Source organism: Amblyomma maculatum, unplaced genomic scaffold, assembly GCF_055883805.1.
Source record: "Amblyomma maculatum isolate TAMU_Amacu unplaced genomic scaffold, ASM5588380v1 scaffold_20, whole genome shotgun sequence".
Lineage (NCBI taxonomy): Eukaryota > Metazoa > Arthropoda > Arachnida > Ixodida > Ixodidae > Amblyomma > Amblyomma maculatum.
In genome coordinates this window covers 2,249,758-2,270,223 of record NW_028146745.1, presented here as the reverse complement: position 1 = coordinate 2,270,223, position 20,466 = coordinate 2,249,758, and positions in this window count along the sequence as shown.

Sequence of the window (20,466 nt, the reverse complement as noted above, 5' to 3'; positions counted from 1 at the left end):
AATGGGGAGGAGAAACCTTTTATCGTGTTTATTTTTTCCTTTGTGGACCCCTCTCTCCAGGGCCTCATGTTCCGCTTCCATCCTGCAGGCCCTCTAGAGCAGCTAGCGCTGGCCTTGCGGTATGATGCCGGGGAGAGCGGTCTAAGGAAAAATAAAGGCCTCCGAGTGAAGAGACCGTTCGCCACCGCTATTTGCTGGGCTCGCTTGATCAGTCGACGCTGATTGGTAGACTCGAAGCTGGCCAAGACATGTTCCTAGGAAGACGGAGTGGAGAAATGGATAGATGGAACGTTGCCGAGTGGTGTTGGACATTCCCTAACTGAGTGTTATAATGTAGCTTGACATAGATGGCAACTGGTACATTTATCTGGGTAGCGGAAGGGGAAAACAAATGTTTATGACATAGGTTAGGATACATATGTGTCTCTAGCTGACGCCATGTCACAACTACAGCCTTGGTGAGTGTTGGATGAGGTAGTGGCAGTGCTATTCTTTGTATACAGTAATAATGCGTGATGTCGTTGTAAGAGTACAGACACTCACAGGTACCCTCTGCTTCTACTTCGTCTTCCTCATCCTTCGAAAGCACCCGGAAAGTTGCTGCTCGAGCGAGCAGATGTGCGCTCTCATTGCCAGGAAGGGAGGAGTGACCAGAGGTCCATACGATGCAAATGTTGGGGAAGGTATCGGAACATAATGGCGACATAACGCGCGCAGCTTACAGCTATATTGCGTTATTCGCAAAGGCGCGGCACGCATCTTAGGAATCTGCAATTACTGTATGTGTTACACGTGTGTGGCGTTGATCATGTGTGTATCTATGTTGTATAGAAGAGGGCTACAATTTTGGGGAGTGTTCAACCGTCGTACTTGAGCTCGTTCCCCGAACGCTGGCCGGTCATAATTCTAAGCCGTTGATATCTGTGACCGCGGGCCCATAGCGTGTCTGCCAGTCGATATATATTACATTTTTGTCCCGGCCGTATTGGCGTAGGATTGCCTTAACGCTTGCTGTTCGAAGGCCAGTGTGGAGCTCGGGATACATGTTTTTTGGAAGTGGCGCTACTTTAGTTTAGCTGCCTGTTTGGGCGGTATAGCATGGCACCGCTGCTGGAACAGAGTGGTTTGCTCCGGGTAGCCTAATCGGCGCAGAACTGCAGGGGTCAATCTCGCTTCGCTAAGATAAAATGAAAATTATGGAACTAATCCTAAGTTGAATGATCATGAAAACTCTAAAAAACTTGAATACAGTGTCAAACCGTCCGAAATGCCGCAAAATTATGCTCTTAAAGATATTGCGCTCGCTGCGAGCAGGTAAGAGTGCCTTAAAAACCTAGTGCCTGCAGTTTTGAATAACAATAATTGCGATATCAGGATATTGCAAGATATTAAAGTACAATATCATATGGATTATTCTAATAATCAGTTTTTTAGCAAAATACTAGTTCAATTTGTTTTCTTTTGCTCGCACAGAAAATTTGGGATTGTGTTTATTCCGTCAATAGCAGAAACCTACAAGCATGACGTGAGACCTATATGTGTGGTTATATGCGACTCGAAGGCTATATATTATTGATATTGACAGTTATAGTGCGATTATAAGCGGTCTAAAATAATTGTGTCGATCCGCGGTGGCGCAGAAGTTATGGCGCTGTACTGCTGAACCCAAAGGTGCAGGACCAAATCGGGGCCGAGGCGGGCGCTTTTCGATGGAAGCGAAAAGCAAGGTGGGCGTGTACTCTGCGATGTATATGAATGCTGAAGAACCTCAGGTGGTCGAAGTTTCCGAAGTGTGCAGTACGTCGCCTTTCATAGAACTTGAGACGATAAGCTCATAAACAAAACCCCAACGAGACCTACTAGCAAAATAATTGCACAAATAAGAAATTTCCGTGAAAACGTGCACTTGTCCGTATTTTGAGCACACCGAATAGGGCTGAAATGACATTTAGACGTAAAAATAATAAAATAAATGATTTTTTACGCCATGTTGCGTTCATTCTACATGAGCATGCTAAATATTCTTCCTTCCATTTCATTCCTTTCAGCTCTCTATTTGCTCAGAAAACATCCTGTCAAGTCTTACGACTAACATTACACGTGATATATCAAATAGTATCAAATAGTAGAATGTTATCAAAACGCGAAAATGCTTTATTGAGTGCTGTGTTATATGTACTTCTAACCATACGGTGTATAATGTCGATACATTTAGCGGTGCTTTCGTCATTTTATTTTACTGTGTCATCCAATTTATTACGTGGAGTGTGTACTAATGTTTCGTCAGAAAAGTCAGTGTTGTCGACATCGCCGTAATTCAAATTGTAAAAATTGGTCCCTAGAGAATAGCACTGATTGCGTATCAATATTGTGACGCAACAGTCCTCTGTTCAACATTCCGGAATGCGTCATACCATTTTGCCTGATGATTAGCATACATCGTCTAGTCGCTTTCGAGGCTAGTTGGCGCTAAAGATTTCAAGCAACCATATTGTAGTACATCTAACAAGTGAAGGTTTCCATTGAAAGATACTGCACCTTCATGTCCACGAAATAACTGATGCGAATAAATTATGTAAATAATCAGGGAATTAAATGCAGCGCTATTGGTCCTTTGCGTCTACTCTAAAACCAAAGTTTCAGAGTCTTCGTAATTTTTATAACGGTTAAAATCTGATTTTACTCCTTGCCCTCGAATCAAAAAGGGCTGTTTCAAGCTTCGGACCTGATTTTAATAAATGTCTATTAAGAGCGACCCTAAGGTTATTTATTTATTTATTTACACATACTGCTAATCTAGTTCGGGATTATTGCAGGAGGGCGTACTGTGGTTCACGGGATAACGGTCTAGAATTAACAAAACATACAAACGATCAACATCGTAGGATAGATGAAAATATCGTAGAACACGAATAAACAAAAATAGAACTTTAAGCATTACAACGTGAGGTAAGGCAGGAAGAAGATGCGGTCAAAATATGGAGTGTAATGTTGCCGAATATGATGTAAAGAGGTGATGTAGGTAGTAAAAATTATATACACACTTTACATTGGTGGCTGACTGAGAAATATGGCATCAATACAAGAAAGCTACAGACACATGAAGAATATATTGAAGAGAACAAAATTGCGAAAGGTATGCACCTATTCTAAAAAAAATGATTGGGTTATAAGAGGGTACACTCTCAACAAAGTTACTATTTTTTTTTTCAGTGATGAATTATAGGCAATGGACGGACTAAGGCTGTTCCATTCTCTTGCAACAAGTGCGAAAAATAGTGTTTAAAGCGATTTGTACGAAAACGGTGTTAATTCAATGTGTGGGACTGTTTAGGACTGTTGTAGAAACGGTGTAGTATTTAGTAGTGTGTAGGTTTAGTTACTAAATACTACACCGTTTCTACAACAGTCCTGTTTAGTAGTGTGTAGGTTTAGTTCCCCTTCATGGATCACTGCCTTGTCGTGGCGGAGGGGCTTGCGAAACTCGATGAAGTCGTGAGTTATGCTGTGTAGGGCCACCGAAGATAGACAGGTCACGGCCGAGAGTTCTGACAAAATGTGATTCACTGGAGAAGGTAATGGCAACCCACTCCAGTATTTCCTGCCAAGAAAACCCTATGGCCAGTCACAATACCATTAATGATATGGCGCCGGAAGATGACCCCCAGGTTGGAAGGCGTCCCACATGTTACTGGGGATGAACAAAGGGCGATTCCTAGTAGCTCCAGGACGAATGAAGCGGCTGGGCTCATTTGTGGGTGTGTCGGGAAGCGACCGGAAAGTCCCATGTTGCAAGGAGATGTATCACATAGCAACATGGAATGTAAGATCTATGACGCAAGGTAAACTGGATATCGTCATGCGAGAAATGGACAGATTGAACATTGATATCCTGGGTATCAGCGAGCTCAAGTGGTCCGGAATGGGAGAATTTAACTCCGGCGATTATTATGTCTTTTATTGTGGGCACGAATCCAAGAGAAGGAATGGGGTCGCTCTCATAGTAAACAGAAGAATGGGTAAAGCAGTGCTAGGGTACAACCCCAAAAACGACAAAATGATTTCACTTTCAACATAACAGTTATCCAAGTCTATGCACCGACCACTACTGCTGAAGAAGCTGACGCTGAGAGATTTTATGCGGACCTACAATGCCTTTTAGACCGCACCCCATCATCAGACGTCGTTTTTCTCATAGGAGACTGGAATGCTAAGGTAGGGAGTGAATAAATATCCGGAATTACAGGCAAGTTCGGTCTTGGTGAGCCAAATGAAGCTGGGCAGAGGCTAGTAGAGTTTTGTCAAGAAAACAACCTGACCATAGCGAATACTCATTTTCAACAGCGCAAGAGGCGCCTGTACCCATGGACTTCACCGGACGGTGTGTACAGGAATCAGATCGATTATATTATTTGCCGGCAGAGATGGAGACGCGCTATACAAGAAGTAAAAACAAGGCCTGGGGCCGATTGTGGCACCGATCATCAGCTTCTTGTTGCCAAGATTAAGCTTCGATTGAGGAAAACGCAGAAAACTAGAAGACCTTTCAAGCATAATCTGGATCAAGTTCCATTAGAATATGCTGTGGAAATGAGGAATCGATTTCAAGAATTAGATCTAGAAGACAAAGAGCCCGAAGAGATGTGGACTGATGTTCGTGATATAATACAAGAAATTGCTACTAAGGTAATTCCAAAGCAAAAGAAATGCAAGAAAGCAAACTGGTTATCTGTAGAGGCTTTGCAAATAGCTGAGGAAAGGAGGATGACAAAAGTTATGGGGGAAAGAGAAAGATACAAGGTTCTCAATGCGGATTTTCAGAAAATAGCAAGGAGCAATAAGAATGCCTTCCTGAACATACAGTGCCAAGCAGTTGAGGACAACAGCCAATTGAGGAACACAAGAGCTCTGTATAAGACAATCAAAGATATCAAAGGAAGCATCTGTGCTAAGCTGGGCGTGATAAAGGACAAACGAGGCAAGGACCTCACTGAAGCCGCAGAGATAAAGAAGAGGTGGCAGGAATAACCAGAAGAAGTGTACAAGAAGGACCCGACTGTGCAAACCCAACATAAGACGGTTGTGATCACTGATCTCGAACCGGGCATCCTGAAGAGTGAAGGTGAATGGGCATTAGCCAGCCTTGCTAAGAACAAAGCTAGCGGAATTGATGGCATTCCAGCTGAGTTGCTTCAAAACCTCAACCATGACGCTGTTAACATTCTGTATACATTATGTCAGAAGATTTGGACAACCCTGCAGTGGCCACAGGATTGGAGGAGGTCAGTTTACATCCCCATTCCAAAGAAAGGCAGTGCCAAAGATTGTTCCAACTACCGAACGATCGCGCTTATTTCACATGCTAGCAAGGTGATGTTGAAAATCCTCCAAGGTAGGCTGCAGCAGTATGTTGATCGGGAGCTTCCGGACGTGAAAGCTGGGTTTCGCAAAGGCAGAGGAACTAGAGACCAAGTTGCCAACCTTCGCTGGATCATGGAAAAAGCAAGAGAGTTAAAGAAACCCATCTACTTCTGCTTTATTGATTATGCGAAAGCGTTCGATTGCGTAGATCACAGCAGATTGTGGCAAGCTCTCCAAGAGATGGGAGTTCCAATTCACCTCATCTGTCTCTTCAGGAACCTGTATGAAGGGCAAGATGCCACAGTCAGAACTGGGCATGGCCTTACTGATTGGTTTCCGATTGAGAAAGGAGTGAGGCAAGGCTGCATACTGTCGCCCCGCCGATTTAACCTATATGCAGAGTGCATCATGAGGAAGGCCGGTCTGGACGAGTCTTCAGCTGGAGTGAAGTGAGGAAAACGTATCAACAACCTTAGGTATGCGGATGATACCACTTTAATGGCAGAAAGTGAAGCGGAACTCAAGAGACTTCTGATGCGCGTACAAGAAGAAAGTGTGAAGTTTGGGCTTAAACTGAACATTAAAAAGACAAAGATTATGGCGTCTTGCCCTATCAAGTCCTGGAGCATCAAGGGACAAGAAGTGGAAGCTTTGACAGATTTTCTCTTCTTGGGCTCCAAAATTACCTCGGAAGGAGACTGCAGCCATGAAATTAGGAGACGCCTGCTTCTGGGAAAGAGAGCAATGGTTAGCCTTGACCGCCTAGTAAAGAGCAGAGACATTAGTCTGCCAACCAAGATCCGTATAACTCGTGCTATGGTCTTTCCAGTTGTGATGTATGGATGCGAGAGTTGGACTGTGAAAAAGGCTGACCGCCGAAGAATTGACGCGTTTGAATTGTGGTGCTGGCGAAGACTCATGTGAGTTCCTTGGACTGCCAGAAGATCAAATCAGTCAATATTGTGGACCATAAACCCTGACTGCTCATTGGAGGGTCAAATTCTAAAGTTAAAGCTCAGCTACTTTGGTCATCTGATGAGAAGAGAGGAGTCGCTGGAGAAAGATTTGATGTTGGGAAAGGCTGAGGGTCGCCGGAGAAGAGGTAGGCAGCGAACGCGATGGTTATATGGCATCCTCGAGGCACTGCAGATGAAGTTATGTGATGTTAGGAAGATAGTGAGAGACCGGAAAGCGTGGCGTGACATGGTCCATAGGGTCACGAAGAGTCGGACACGACTGAACGACTGAACTGAGGTTTAGTTAGTGATAGATGAAGTGGTATATGGGCTCAAGTCGCGGGAATTGTAGTGCAATATTGGGAGTGGTGGGATTTCTTCTATTTTCATTATTTCTGCTGGTGATTAAATCATTTTATCGTTGGTAAATAAGACCCAGACTGCTTTCATCTCAACAGCTTCGAGTTTGGTTATATTATGATTAGTGGTAGGAAAGCAAACAGCGTTAGTATTTCCAGGCCGATCTAACAAATGCGGTCTAGGCTAATAGTTCTGTTTCATACGGGCTAGTTGGAGATGTGGCGTGATTAAGAAAAGTGTTTTACTTCTGTTGAGATGACTGCATTCACGTGAACTTTTCATCTGAGGTGAGGGTATACTGAGGAATTAAGATATATATATTGTCACTACAGTGAGAGTTCTATAGATGCTTCTGCCTAGTTATTTTTATTTCAAAAGATTTATAGGTTTATTTAGTCACTTGCCAGTCCAAATTTTTTTATCTTTTAGTCCATTGTTAAGAGCATTATGTATCGTTTATTTTCGGAAAGATGATGCAGTAGTCTGCCAAAAGTCGAACATTGACATATAGGTTTCCTAATAGATCATTTGTGAAAATAGAATAGCATAGGTGCCAGATGCTAATACAACCAACACTGTTTGTCTCCCATATGGAGGCACATCGACTTCCCTGAAATAAGTACAGCCACCACGGCTTCTTCTAATGCTCTACTTTCCTTGTTCCAGTGACTGTACCACAATTGTAACACACACATTATATAATTATTTCCTTTTTAAATAGTTCACAAGCGTGTACATTGAAGGCCTCTAAAGACAGTAAAACTAAGAGCACAGATTATACTTAAGGCCACAATCGATGAATAGATGTTTTGGCTTCTAATACCCTCATTCAATGCATGCCGTTCTTTTCAGCACTGGTACATCCAATGGGAACCTGCCAGTCCTGTTGCGGATCATGCACGAAGCCTGCGTGCATGGATAAAGATACGGCCGATGGAAATTCCAAGAGTTATTTTCCTATCAATGGAAAATGTGAGGTCCGTTCATCAACAACACACTGCAAAGGGAAATTTTATCCCGAAAAACAAGGGTCCGAAAATTGCTGCAAGTCGTTTCTGTCTTCGATTGTGAAACAGTAATTGGGAAGCGAAAATACTTGCCTGCCAGTTACTTCGATTTCCTAATCTTCGAACAGTTTGTATAAACGGGTGAACTACCTAGACATTGGGTAATGAGTAAAGGTACGCCGGTGGTTAAGGCTGGTAAGCGATGAGACACATTCACTTATTGCCCCATTTCCTGGCATGCATTGCCTGCAAACGTCTGAAACACGTAATATATTCCCAAAATGCATCTCACCTTGATCATATTACTTTATTTTTCATGAGGCAGCATTATTTCCACTTGAGTCTCTCCTGCGAAGCTCACCTTGTTTATTAACTACTGATTTTCCTTTTGATTTTCCTTTAAATGTGGACTGTTCATTTCAAACCGACATCATTTTTTTACACTTTTTAAGGTTTCTTGTCGCGTAACTCACCATCATCTCATGTCTAAACTTTGTGGTCTGTCATTGACCCTGTAATGTTAGTGTAGATACATGGTTTTCCAATAAATTGTTCTCAGCACAAAATGAACAACATTTTGTGGTTCTATTGAAGTACTCTCTGATGTACTGCAAGGGCTGGTCCTTGGCCCTCTGTTGTTATCTTTATTATTCATCTGCGGTCTGGTATTTCGTCCACATTCGCCTCTTTGCAGATGAGTGTATCGTTGAGAATAACAGCATGCGGGGCGAGTTGGCTCATGACTTGAAAACCACTACGGCGAAAACAAAACACAAGATACAGAAGGACACCACATGCTCACACTAGCAATTGTCTATTGAAAGAAAAGAGACATATTTATACTCTCGACCAAGCACGTGCCCAAAGCCTAATCGCACTCAACTCTGCAGCCGCTATTCGATATCAGCAATTGACAAGACTAAACACATATGACTAAACACTTAAACCAATGATAACGAAAATATTGAAAACAAATTTTATCTATAGCAGTCAGTCAATCGCAGCAAAAGCAGTGTCAGGTATACCAAGAAATAGCATACAATAACTAAAACGTAAAACGAAACAAAAAATAAGGCAAAAACACAACAACAACGAAGGTAACAAAAACCATAGCAATAGCAGTCAGTCAAAAGCATGTGTCACGTATTCGAAGCGAAAAGCAGTCAAACAGCAAAATGCAAAAATGAACAAAAACAAGGTAACATGAAAAATAAAACATAACACAGTACCACCCAAGGGACAAAAAATGCGTGGTGAAGAAGATCATCATAAAAAAGTTTCCAGTTAGCAAATTTCATTCTTCTAAGGTTACAGAGCTCTCACTGATACTTATGCTCTCCCTCTTTTTATTCAAAAAAATTTCAAGAATTTCTCTTCCCACCTGTTCGTGACTTCTGCCTAGAATCCTGATACTAGCTGCTAAGGACTCGATCACACCCGCAATCTATAAAATGGAAAGGCAAATTTATTCCTGCTCCTTTCTCTAGCAATTTGTTATGCTCGAGTGCTCTGTCATTGCTGCAACGACCCGCCTAGCCTAGGTAGGCCCTTCCAAATGTTAGTGAGATTTCATAGACAAAAGCGACAGCGCATGAAACAAAAGAAATACCATGCTTATAATTGTACTCAGGTTTCTTATTTTGCCCAATCTTTGAGACTACCCTTCTAGTTTTGTGGGTGCGGAAAACAATGGAAACCTCGTAACGGCTGGCCAGCTTCAGCTTGTGCGCCACTTAGCGTATATAGGTGCCCACGTGTGGTCACCCAGTTCCCATCTCGCCATTAGGCTTCTTCTTGCCTTCCAATTTCTAAAGGGTCTCAGCTAAACCACAAATAACAGAACGTGGGAAACCACCTATTTGAAGCACTGGGGCAACTCATGAACAAACACCTATGCCTTTGCTTTGCACAAATATTCTAGATTCATTTTAGTTTCACGTAACACCTACACCAGCTGAATTATGGAAGACAATAGCTCCAATAGATTCAGTGCTCTCCCGTACCGTTTGAAACAGGTCGCCATGTGGCAGTGAATAGAACTAAACTTCAAAGTCGACAGACAAGAAGTATCCAACCGAAGAAGCCTGGTCTTTTAGGAAAGCTATGACTTATTTCAAACTCTTGGTGACAAAGGGGTGCTCAACTACCGGGAATTTGAGCTGCTTAAGCAGAAAGTGGCTCACCTGTTGCTACCATGTATCTCGCTTACTCACTATGCATATGAAAGGCATGTCCGGCTTATGGATCTTAACAGTGAAAAACACGTGGAGGAACCCTTCCTTGCAGTCGTCAACTGCCTTGTTCCACCTCAAGAGCTGCAGTACATTGAGCAAAGATATGGCTTTTCTTTTTACTCTACAGGCATTCTTCTTTACTTCAATAAAATTCGTCATTATCGCCTGGGTGGTCTTCTTAAATATGTGATTTGGTATAACAGCACAGCCGCCCCCTTTGTCCGCCTGCAGAAGTTGTAGGTTATTTTTCTCAAAGAACGAGAGGACGCGTTGCGTTCTTTGCGTCAGGTGAGTGTACTCTTTCCGGCTTGTTTTCTGGATACCATAAACTCCGTCCATTAAGCACCTTTGCCGGTCTTCGCCGGCGCTGTTAGCTATCCTCCTAACCGGGAAGAAGAGTTCAAAGGCTGGTTTATTTGGCCGGACTGAACATTGGTCTTTTCGTTCGTAGAGCCGCTAATCCTTCTGGAACGGAGGCGTTACCAAGGAAGACGAAATTAGTGGTTTTCGCAGTCTGCTTTCCTTGCTTCTTCGGATGAGTAGGGAGGCACCGCTGCCACAAAACCCCGGTGTCAGGCGCTTGATATCCTTCAGCTTCGTTTCAGCTACCCAAAGTGAGTATAGGGCAAAACACAAAAGACGCAACCTGTAGAAAACAATCTCACTTGCCTCCAATGTTCAGACTTCACAACCCGACAGGTCCGCTTTACACGTGCGACCGAGGGCTTGGCTGCACCCAATAGTGCGAAACTTTCCGGGAGAACAAAAAGAGATGAATCTTGCACGGCAGGTTGAAGATAAAATGTTAGCGATGAGTGCATGTTCTTGGGCATAGGAGGGAGTCGAATACATAAAAGGGCCCACTGCACAAGAAACGTACTTTAGAACAACAGCTGTGGAGCCAAATGTCTGGAGGTCTAAGTACCTTTCCTGTACAGTGGACCATTTTATGTATTTGACTCCCTGCTATGCTCAAGTACATGTGCTCATCGCTAACAACACAACCCACCGTGCAAGACTCATCTCATTTTGCCTGCGCAATGGCCTTATTCCCCCCGAAACGAGTGCACTATTTCCAGCGACCAAGCCCTATGTAGGAAATGCAAAACAAATCTGCTGGATTCTGAAGTCTCCACACTTTGTAGACAAGTGAGATTTCGTACGATTGGATACACCTTTTGTGTTTTGCTCTAGACTCACTTTGGGTAGCAGAAACGAAACTGAAGGAAATAAGGCGCCTGCAAGAGAGTTTTTGCGGCAGTGGTACCTCCCTACTTTTCCGAAGAAGCAAGGAAAGCAGACGGCGAAAACCAGTAACCTCGTCTTCCTTGGTAACGCCTTCGTTCCAGAAGGATTAGTGGCTCTGCTAACGAAAGCACCGAAGTTCAGTCTGGCCGAAAATACTAGCCATTAAACTCCTCTCCCTTGACAGGAAGATAGCTAACAGAGCCGGCGAAGACCGGGAAAGGTGCTTATTGGACGGGGTTGATGATATTCTAAAGACAAGCTGGCAATAGGACCTTCACTCGAAGCAAACAACATAACACGTCGTCTCTTTTTTTTTTTGAGAAAAATAGCCTACAACTTCTGCAGGCGGACAAAGAAGGCGGCTTTGCTTTTATACCAAATCATAAATTTAGCAACAAGACAACCCAGGCGATAATGAAGTATTTCACTGAAGTAAAGAAGAGTGCCTCTAGGGAAAAACAAAAAGGCATATCTATCATAAAATGCTAGAACTCAAATATGATGAAACGGTATAACATGCACCCCTTCTCGTCGAGCGCTATCCTCAAGTAATGTGAACGCACCGTTAAATAAAGGCTTCAATTGCTGGTGGCCGGTTTAGTTGTGGGTTGCCCTAGGAATGTAGCTGTTTCCGTTGCCGCTGGCCTCCGTCGCCAACCGAAATCTGAGGTTTTATATTCGACAAGTACACGGCAGAAATTTGGAAAAAAGAAAAAGAGCCCAGCAGCCAATGCATACGAGCATGCAGTCTAGCACAACACCAAAAAAGTGGGGCAACGTTCCGGCGTTAAAGGCTTGTTCAACGCGCCCTTGAAGCTCTTAAGTTCTTCCCCTCCTAAGCAGAAACTGTTTTTCACTATGAAATACAGTAATAACTCCGCAATCTGCTATAAGCGAGTCGTCTGGAAAAGTCCGCTTTCAGTTGGAAGACACTATATAGGCTAAACTGAAAGATGTTGAAACGTCCCTTAAACACCTCAGAGTTGAAAGATTTCTTCAGAGTGGTCTTTAAGAACTCTAAATCGTTGTCGGTGATTGTGGTTTCCTGCCCATGCAGCGTCCTTTGTAGTTTGTGAACTTTGTTTTTCTTGTTTGAGGACCTGTTTGCTCCTTCCCGACTGGAGGACGTCCTTTTTCTTTCGGGATAAGATAACATTTGCTATCATCTAAAATTCCGGTGCGCTCGAGGTGTCGGTATCGGTATAGGCCGTCCCCTTTGTATGAGATTGTCACGGCCTTAAATACGCCAAGCGCCAAATTAGAAGAACACTGCACCAGTAAATTAAAGAGCTTAAAAAAAACATTACAGAGACTTTCTATCACAACTTTTGGTGGTGGTACTGCAGCGACACGCACAGTAAACGTTTCCTAATATCACTGGCGATGAAGAAGGGCGGCCGTTTCTAGTGGCGTCTTTTTTGCACGAGCGAAAAAGAGGGTGTGCGGTCAGTAGAAAAAAAATTATCTACGACGTTCCACAACAAAATAATTCAACATCTCGTCCCCAAAACAGCAGACAGTATAGATCTTCCACTTCGCATATGAAGATTGTCTTCAAGGAAACGCAGGAAGTTCAATTCGCTGCGGCCTCATAAGCTGAAGATGTTGACTAGATTAGATGTCCCTAGATAGTTTGAGGTGTCAGCGCGGTGTGACCTGATCGCTATTCTCCCCATTTCTCTTTGGTAGCTCATCAGGAATCGTTTTATCCTACTTGAAAAGCAGATAAGTACATGGTTTTTGGTGAGCCTGAGACCGCCCCCATCTTCAGCAAAAGCGCCACATCTCCGATTGCTTGACGGTGTGAGGGGCGGAGCGTCGACGTGGTCCACGACGCTCAGGCTGTGATATCGAGCTACTTTGCTGTCGGCGCTAGCAGTTCAGTGTTGCCTTGAAGCGCACAATCAGTTTTCATACTGCATCTTTACCCACTCCACAATAACAAGTTTTCCCAGTTTAAATCTCAGCCTCAGTTGCCTCCGTGCAGTGACGCAAATGTTCAATAACCCTTTTAAAGTTGCCACACATATATAGCAAGCATGGCGTGAATACCTTTCAGCGCAACCTCACCGCCACTCAGTGAGTAAAATAGCTAACTAAATCAATAAATTTTTCCCCGTAACTTTTGTTACCGCAACCTCAAAAGATAATTTCTATCTTTCCTCTGCTTCTAAAGCTTCTTTTCCTTCCTCTTTTGTTAGTAGGAGTAAGAACAGTCACTCCGCAGTATACCTTTCTTGCTAGCATGCTATTAACTTCAGCTACTGCATAGAATTGTGTAAAATGTAGTAGCTGTTCTAATTTTCTAATATGTACTTCCTTCTTTCTTTCAGTATATATCCGCTTTTTCCATGGGCATAGTTTCCCTTCACAGCTTTTAAACTACACCACGCATTCATAATTACATACTTTATTTTCTTCACGTACTTAATTACGATGCTTGCATGCTTACAGAATGAATCTGACAGCTGCAATAGTTCTATTTCATTATTGGATTTAAGGGTTTAATGCTTCATAATCAGAACTTCTGTCTTGACAGTGTTAGCCGGTATCCGCCCTAACTATTCTCCTGCCCCCTTCTACTCATTACCCGTAATAAAATGCTATTGCATGAACTCTGGGGTCATCGTTGCTGTTTAACAGCAATGCTCTTGTGGTGGAAGATATCGAATTCTTCTGTTGTTTCTCCTACATCTCATTTTTTTAGTCTTCTTCTCATTAGTTTCTATACTTTGCCCTTAAATCTAGAGTAATCCAATGTGTACCTGTTTTATGCACAGTAAACGTTAGCCTTGCGAAAATGTCCACATCGTACAGAATGCTGAGTGAGCTCAGATTGTGAACTCAATTTGATTTTATTCTCGCCATTCTGGCTCCTCCATGTCCGTTCCAAGTTCCCCTTTCGCATCAAAAGGGAAACAGTTGGCACAAATCCTAGCCAACAGCATAGGAAACATGGTGGCCCGACTCACACTCCATGGTAACTGTACAAGTATCAAATAAACTTCAATCGGGGCTTTTACCTCCGTCATTTTGAAGGCCATGCTGTTCTTCTGAACGTTATGAAGGAAATATACCTCACTAATATTACTGTTATACCGAAGGTGAATTCGGCAAGTAATCACGTGGTTTTGCACATCTGTTGAAAAACCATTTAACATGTTGAACATGTGGAAATCGAGGAAGACAACGTGCAAAGCATAGGGCCCCTGACTGTGAGCACAGGAAACAGACAGCCCGAATGGCTGAGCCTGTTTGATATAATGGCTTCATTGAAGACCTTTAAGCACGATGTGAAAACGCACCTTCTGCACGGCCCTGTGTACAGTTTCCAATGCATTTTATATAATAAAAATATAGGTTCGGACGCACCAGAAACAACCGAGAATTAAGGTACCTGGAAGTGCTATGGAGGCCATAAATAAAATAGATTCGATAACAGAAGCCCACATCTATACAGACTCCTTAGCCGCCATAAAACAACTGAAGAAATATACCATAAATAAAATACCATAAATAAAATACCATAAATAAATAGGTACCTGGAAGTGCTACGGAGGCCATAAATAAAATAGATTCGATAACAGAAGCCCACATCTATAACAGACTCCTTAGCCGCCATAAAACAACTGAAGAAAGTGACGAAGACGCTATGTGTTACCACAGAAATCCACGCACTCAATAAAAAAACAAAGATAAGCATCCAGATACATTGGACACAAGACAATGCTGAGAACGCTGAGCAGAGAAAAGTTGACCACCTCACACACGAAGTTCCACACACTAATGCGCCCCCCACCAGGCTCCCTTTCGATGCCCGCTCCGCTGTTTCCATTTTAGCATCCTCTTTAAGGAAAAGTACACGTGCCCTCATTCCCCCGTGTACATTCCCACTCCCTCGTAACTTAACGAGATCGGAGGAGGTTTCCCTTAGAAGGATAAGAGCTGGGGCGGCCCTTACCTCGTCGGTAAAATGCCGATGGGAATCGCAAGCTGATATCAGACCAACCACATGCCCAAAGTGTTCCACACCAGCTGCAGAAGTGGATGTTCGCCACCCGCTATGGACTTGTGCAGGGACAAGGGAATCAAGGACACAGATTCTGCGCGAAGTGGGTCTAACCACAGCAAGGGAAGAGGACTTTTCTAAATGGCTCACCGACAACGCTAAGAGCGGGAGCCTGCTCCGGTTCCTCACGGAAAATCATTTACATGAGTTTATATAATATGCCTTATGGCAAGTTTGCGTACAAAAAAAAAAACAATCGAGAAAAGTGTTTTTCACTGTAGAAATCCAATAATAAAGCGGAATGTGCGGCAGCGGACATTTAGGAATCAGGTTTATTTGAGACCTTATAGTTTACTCCATTTTTTCACGCTTCTATAAGCCAAAACGAATTCCACACGTACCTAAACATTGGCAAATGCAGCCCGTACAAACCTCGTGTGATGTACCAGTATTTTCACAGAATTCTGCCTCAAGAATCGTATTTCAATCATGCCAATCTTAATCCCCTGAAAACGGCAAATTGAAAGCAAATGCGCACTAGAGATATGTTCCCTCTGGGTGGCGTGTTTACACCTATACGCTTGTAGTTATTATTTTGATGTGTCTGGCCTTCAAATGAATAACATTCTGCTAAATGAGGAGCTTCTAAGCAGCTCATATAGATAGGACTATACGTACATGCATTAAATACCCAGTGTAAAATCATACGCGGCGGTGGCGGTGTGCTCTAATACAGCGCCGAACGAAGCGGGTCAGCTCGCTCCAAGTTCGAAATCTGTCGCGGTGGCAACAAAATAGTCCTAATGGTGCTTTGAGGTGGGATTTTTGATAGATACGCGAAGCTGAGTTAAAACAATGGACATGTTCCAGGAACACGCTACATCGACGATCAAATCTAAAGAACTGAGGTTTGGTGGTTTGTGGCACGTCCATAGGCTCCATGGCCCGGTGCAGATGGGCGAAATAATAACCTCCGGTGTGAATTTGAGAAGAGGATGATATCTGTACCGAAGGCGCTCCGATATTCTTGGACTCTGAGCGAGACATGGTACTCCATTCCAGCATCTCCCCCTTCTCTTTAATCTGGCCATGGTGCCGAAGCGAGAAAATTGGACTGCATACCTGGAAATCGTCACACACTCTACGCCGACGACATTACAGTGTGGACGACGACAGGATCAGCGGGAGAAAAGGAAGCTAAATTGCAAAGAGTCCTGGATGGCATTGAAGAAATTGCAAGAAGAAACGGCATGCAATGCGCCCGAAAAAAACCGAGCTCATTAAAATCCACAAGAAAAACTTCAAGGCAGAGCCGATTCAAATCTGACTTCAAAACCAAAAAATCACAGAAGTAAGAACCTAGATTATACTGGTATGCGGCTGCAGAGCCACGGGGAAAGAACGCACAATCAAGCTGCTGACCCGAGCAACCAGTCAGGTCTGCGACGTGATCCGAAGAATAGCAAATGAAACGGAGGGTTAAAGAAGAAGGACGCGATCAGAATAGTAACGGCGATGATAGTCCACCGCTGGACCTATAGCCTCCCGTATCGCAACGTCACCAGAACGGAATCACAGAAAATTAATGCTCAGTTTCCAAAACCTTAAAATGTAGCACTCGGATTACCAAGTCATGCATCCAATGAGGCTTTTATGGCAATGGGCATCTCGGCCACCAACGAAGAACACAAAGAAGGAACCGGGGTCTGCCAAGAACGCAGACTGAAATAAAGTCATACTGGTAGGCCCCTACTGAACATCATGGGACGACCCATTGATGAGAAAACTAACCTCCCAAGAGAAACACTCACTCCCGAAAGCAGAGCTGAACACCAGGTCCTTCCAATCTTCAAAACATGAACCCCCTACACAACAGCGAAAGACAAGTGAGAAGTCGCCACATACAAAACAACGTCATCAGAAACAATAGCGACATACTGTGTAGACGCCAGTCCATATATGGGGAGAAAAGCGGCGGCAGCCAGCGCAGTGTACCAAACCGGAAGAGAGGTGACCAGCTCATTATTGATAAAAACCAATAACTATATAGAGGATGCAGAGAAAGTTGCACTCTTCCTTGCAGTTAAATACGCCTGCAGCCAAGGCAGAAAACACATGATAGTCAGCGATTATCCAAAGGCCTGTCGTGCCTTCCTCCTGGGACGCGTATGCAAACAGGCACACAGGATAATGGAGCAGAAAAAAAAGACAGGCAACACGAAGCACACAATCCTGTGGATACTGGCACACGAAGGAATGGACGGCAACGAGGCTGCCGACAGGATAGCCCGAGGGCATACTTTCCGGGCATACCTGCGCTAGCTGCCCCAAAGCCTTCAACCCCTCTCACATATGAGTAACTAATACAGTACTTCAAATCAGGAAGAAAACGATACGCAGAACCACACAAAGACCACAGCAGACAGGAGACAGTAACCTGGAGGAACATACGACATTCCCAAACCTAGCCAAGAACCACAAAATCTGACCCAAAAAATTCAAAAATAACACATGCACTGCATGCCATGAAGTGTCGGACATTCTTCACATGATATGGAACTGCAAACAGCAATTAGAGAGATATAAAGCTGAAGCAATCAGCCAAGCGGAGTGGGAGGCAAAGCTGGCCCACACGGGTCTCTCTGAGCAGCGCAGCCTTCTTACCAGGGCCCGGGAGGCAGCTCAAGCCAATGGTACCCTGGACTCAGGAAACCACCCACAATTCCGTTAACCAATTAAAGTTTACTCTCTCTCTTTCTATTCAGGCACGCTGGCACACTCCCAGGCTATAGTTATGTTCAAAGTGCGGTTTCATATCTCTTTCGGCTGGTGTTACCAGAGATATGGCAGCTTACGACAGCAGTGTGATGGGTATGATTGAGGTAATAGAGCAACAAATTAAAAAAGTGCGTTACTAGGTGGGTATATAGTAATTCACCATGCAAGCACTGATAACAACAAGAAACTCAATAACAAAAAAGCGCGAACTTACAGCAGGTTTTTATCGGAAGAAACGGAAGTCATTTTATACATAAAAACTTAATCGTCATCAGAGCACCAAAAACAAACGAGGTAACCTGAGGAAATACATCATGGTAGAAATCAAAGGCATACTGCTGGACACACTCATCGGGTAGCCTACGCAGGTCAACTTCTTTCCCAGAAAACGGCAGCGATACTTTGCTGCTACACATATCGACACCGGCGTATTTCATTTAAAACGCTTTTGCAATTCTTTTTCTCTTTTGCTGTTATAATGCGAGATTATTGTTGTTCTTTCGAATTCAGGCTGGTATTGCAGTGCTGACAATGCGTCGCCAGTTTTCCTGGATGCGTGATGGAGTTGAAGTTGTTGGCATGCTCACTTAGCCTTTTTTTACGCAACGGCCCCTTTAGCCGACATACTTCATTCCGTAGGGGAGGGGAGTGGAACAAACCACGGCGGTATCACATTCGACGTGTTTTATCTGTTGGTTGATGGTGCAACGTAGTGTGGGAGCCTTACAAAGTGTATTTACTTCGGAGCACAACGTCCATAATTTTTTTGCGTACCGTGAACACTGCAGGGACATTGCGCTATCTGCTGTCTTTTTAACACCGTGCGATAATCCCTGTATGTGAATACTGACAAGCGGACGTGCGATTTTCTTGGAACCCCCAGAGTTTTTTCTTATTTCTTGTCGTCAATAATTTTAGATTTTTTTACGAAATCGAGGCCAAATTGATTTTGGTGAGCGCAACCGGCAGGCTTCGGTGCCGCTTGTGGGTACCATGCGCAGACAGGGGCCGTAGCATCCACGGCGCTTCTTGCAGCGCTTTTGTAGTTTGTAAATAATTAAAGGTCCAACTGGTTTGAAAAGAAGTGGATAGTTATGGTACTGATAGTATAGCTTGCATTTTGTTCCCGGTGAATGAGCAGCATACACCCAGTCATAAACAAAAGTTCTATAAACAATCACGCTCTGGGTGCAGTCGTAATCTGCGAATCAGCGCATTTCTGCGGATTTTAGGGCTCACACAGTACGTGCCTAAAGACCTATATTTAGATATCAGCTCTCACGGGTGATATGCTGGGCAAGCACTAAAGAAACTCGAGATTAGGCTCGGGAATTCTTCGCCGCCTTGCAGCGGCTTCCGGGAATGCTAGATTAATTCCCCGCCGTCCTGCAGCGGCTTCCGGGAATGCTAGACAGAGATGGCTGGGAGGTACTTGTTTGGTGCGGGCAGTGAAAAGCATTCGAATTGCGTGGAGTTTTCTGATGTCGGGACTTAAGCAGCGACGGCGGCGCATGCATTCATGCACTGTCCGAGGACATATACATAGTTTTGTAAAAATGATTTCCCTGCCGAAAATACCTTTGACTGACACAATCATATGAAGGGGTTCCGCTTCGTTGTAATGTTTTCTATATTGTCGCGAAGCACACTGTCGTGTCAATGCATGCTTGTTTGGATTATCTTCATTGTTTTTGGACGGAAAGAACGACGGGCAATAGCTTAGGAATCAGCAACACAACGGTATTTAATCCCCCTTTCGCGGCGCACACTGCGCAGTGATACGTTGGACATGTACTTTTTTTGGAGGGAGCGATTGGTTGATAAATCAAGCAAACTCTCATAACGTACGGATAAGTTGCTTCTCTTGCTGCACTACTCACTGAAGCCTACTGGACTGACTTTCGGCAATATCTGGCCAAAAAAAGGATACAGAAAGCCACTGATACAGCCGTGACGTACCTGGGCGGGGCCTCTCTTCCTTCAGGATTCGATGAGACATCCTGAAGCTGGGATATAAGTTCTCCCTTGAGCCACGGTCCCGTAAACACGAGCTTCTGGCAACGGTCCACAAAGTGGCTGACAAGGCACCTTTGAACAGAAAGCTCACTGCGGTGCTGAGGGAGTTGACTGCCTCATGAGAACTTGGACGGGCGACATTAACCAAGCAGTGACCGCTTTGTCACCCACTTCCAACAAAAAGGCCTCAGTCTCCTTCAAGCTGACAAGGAAGGTGGGTTCGTGGTGCTTCCGTCTTTCCTTTTTAAGACTAAAGCGGCCAAAGCTATAGAGAAGAACTTCAACTAGGCAGAAGTAAGACCACGTAAGACCAAGGCGTTGGCCTTAAGGCTTCTCAACAAGTTGAATTTGGGCAGTGTTGAGAATCAAGTTTGTAAATGCCAACAAGACGACCTGCTTGCGTTACTCACAGCAAAGACAAATATGCCTGGTATCCCTCTTAGGGCGATCGTCACGGAAGTAGGTTTGTGGCAAAAAGCGATATCAAACTACCTGCA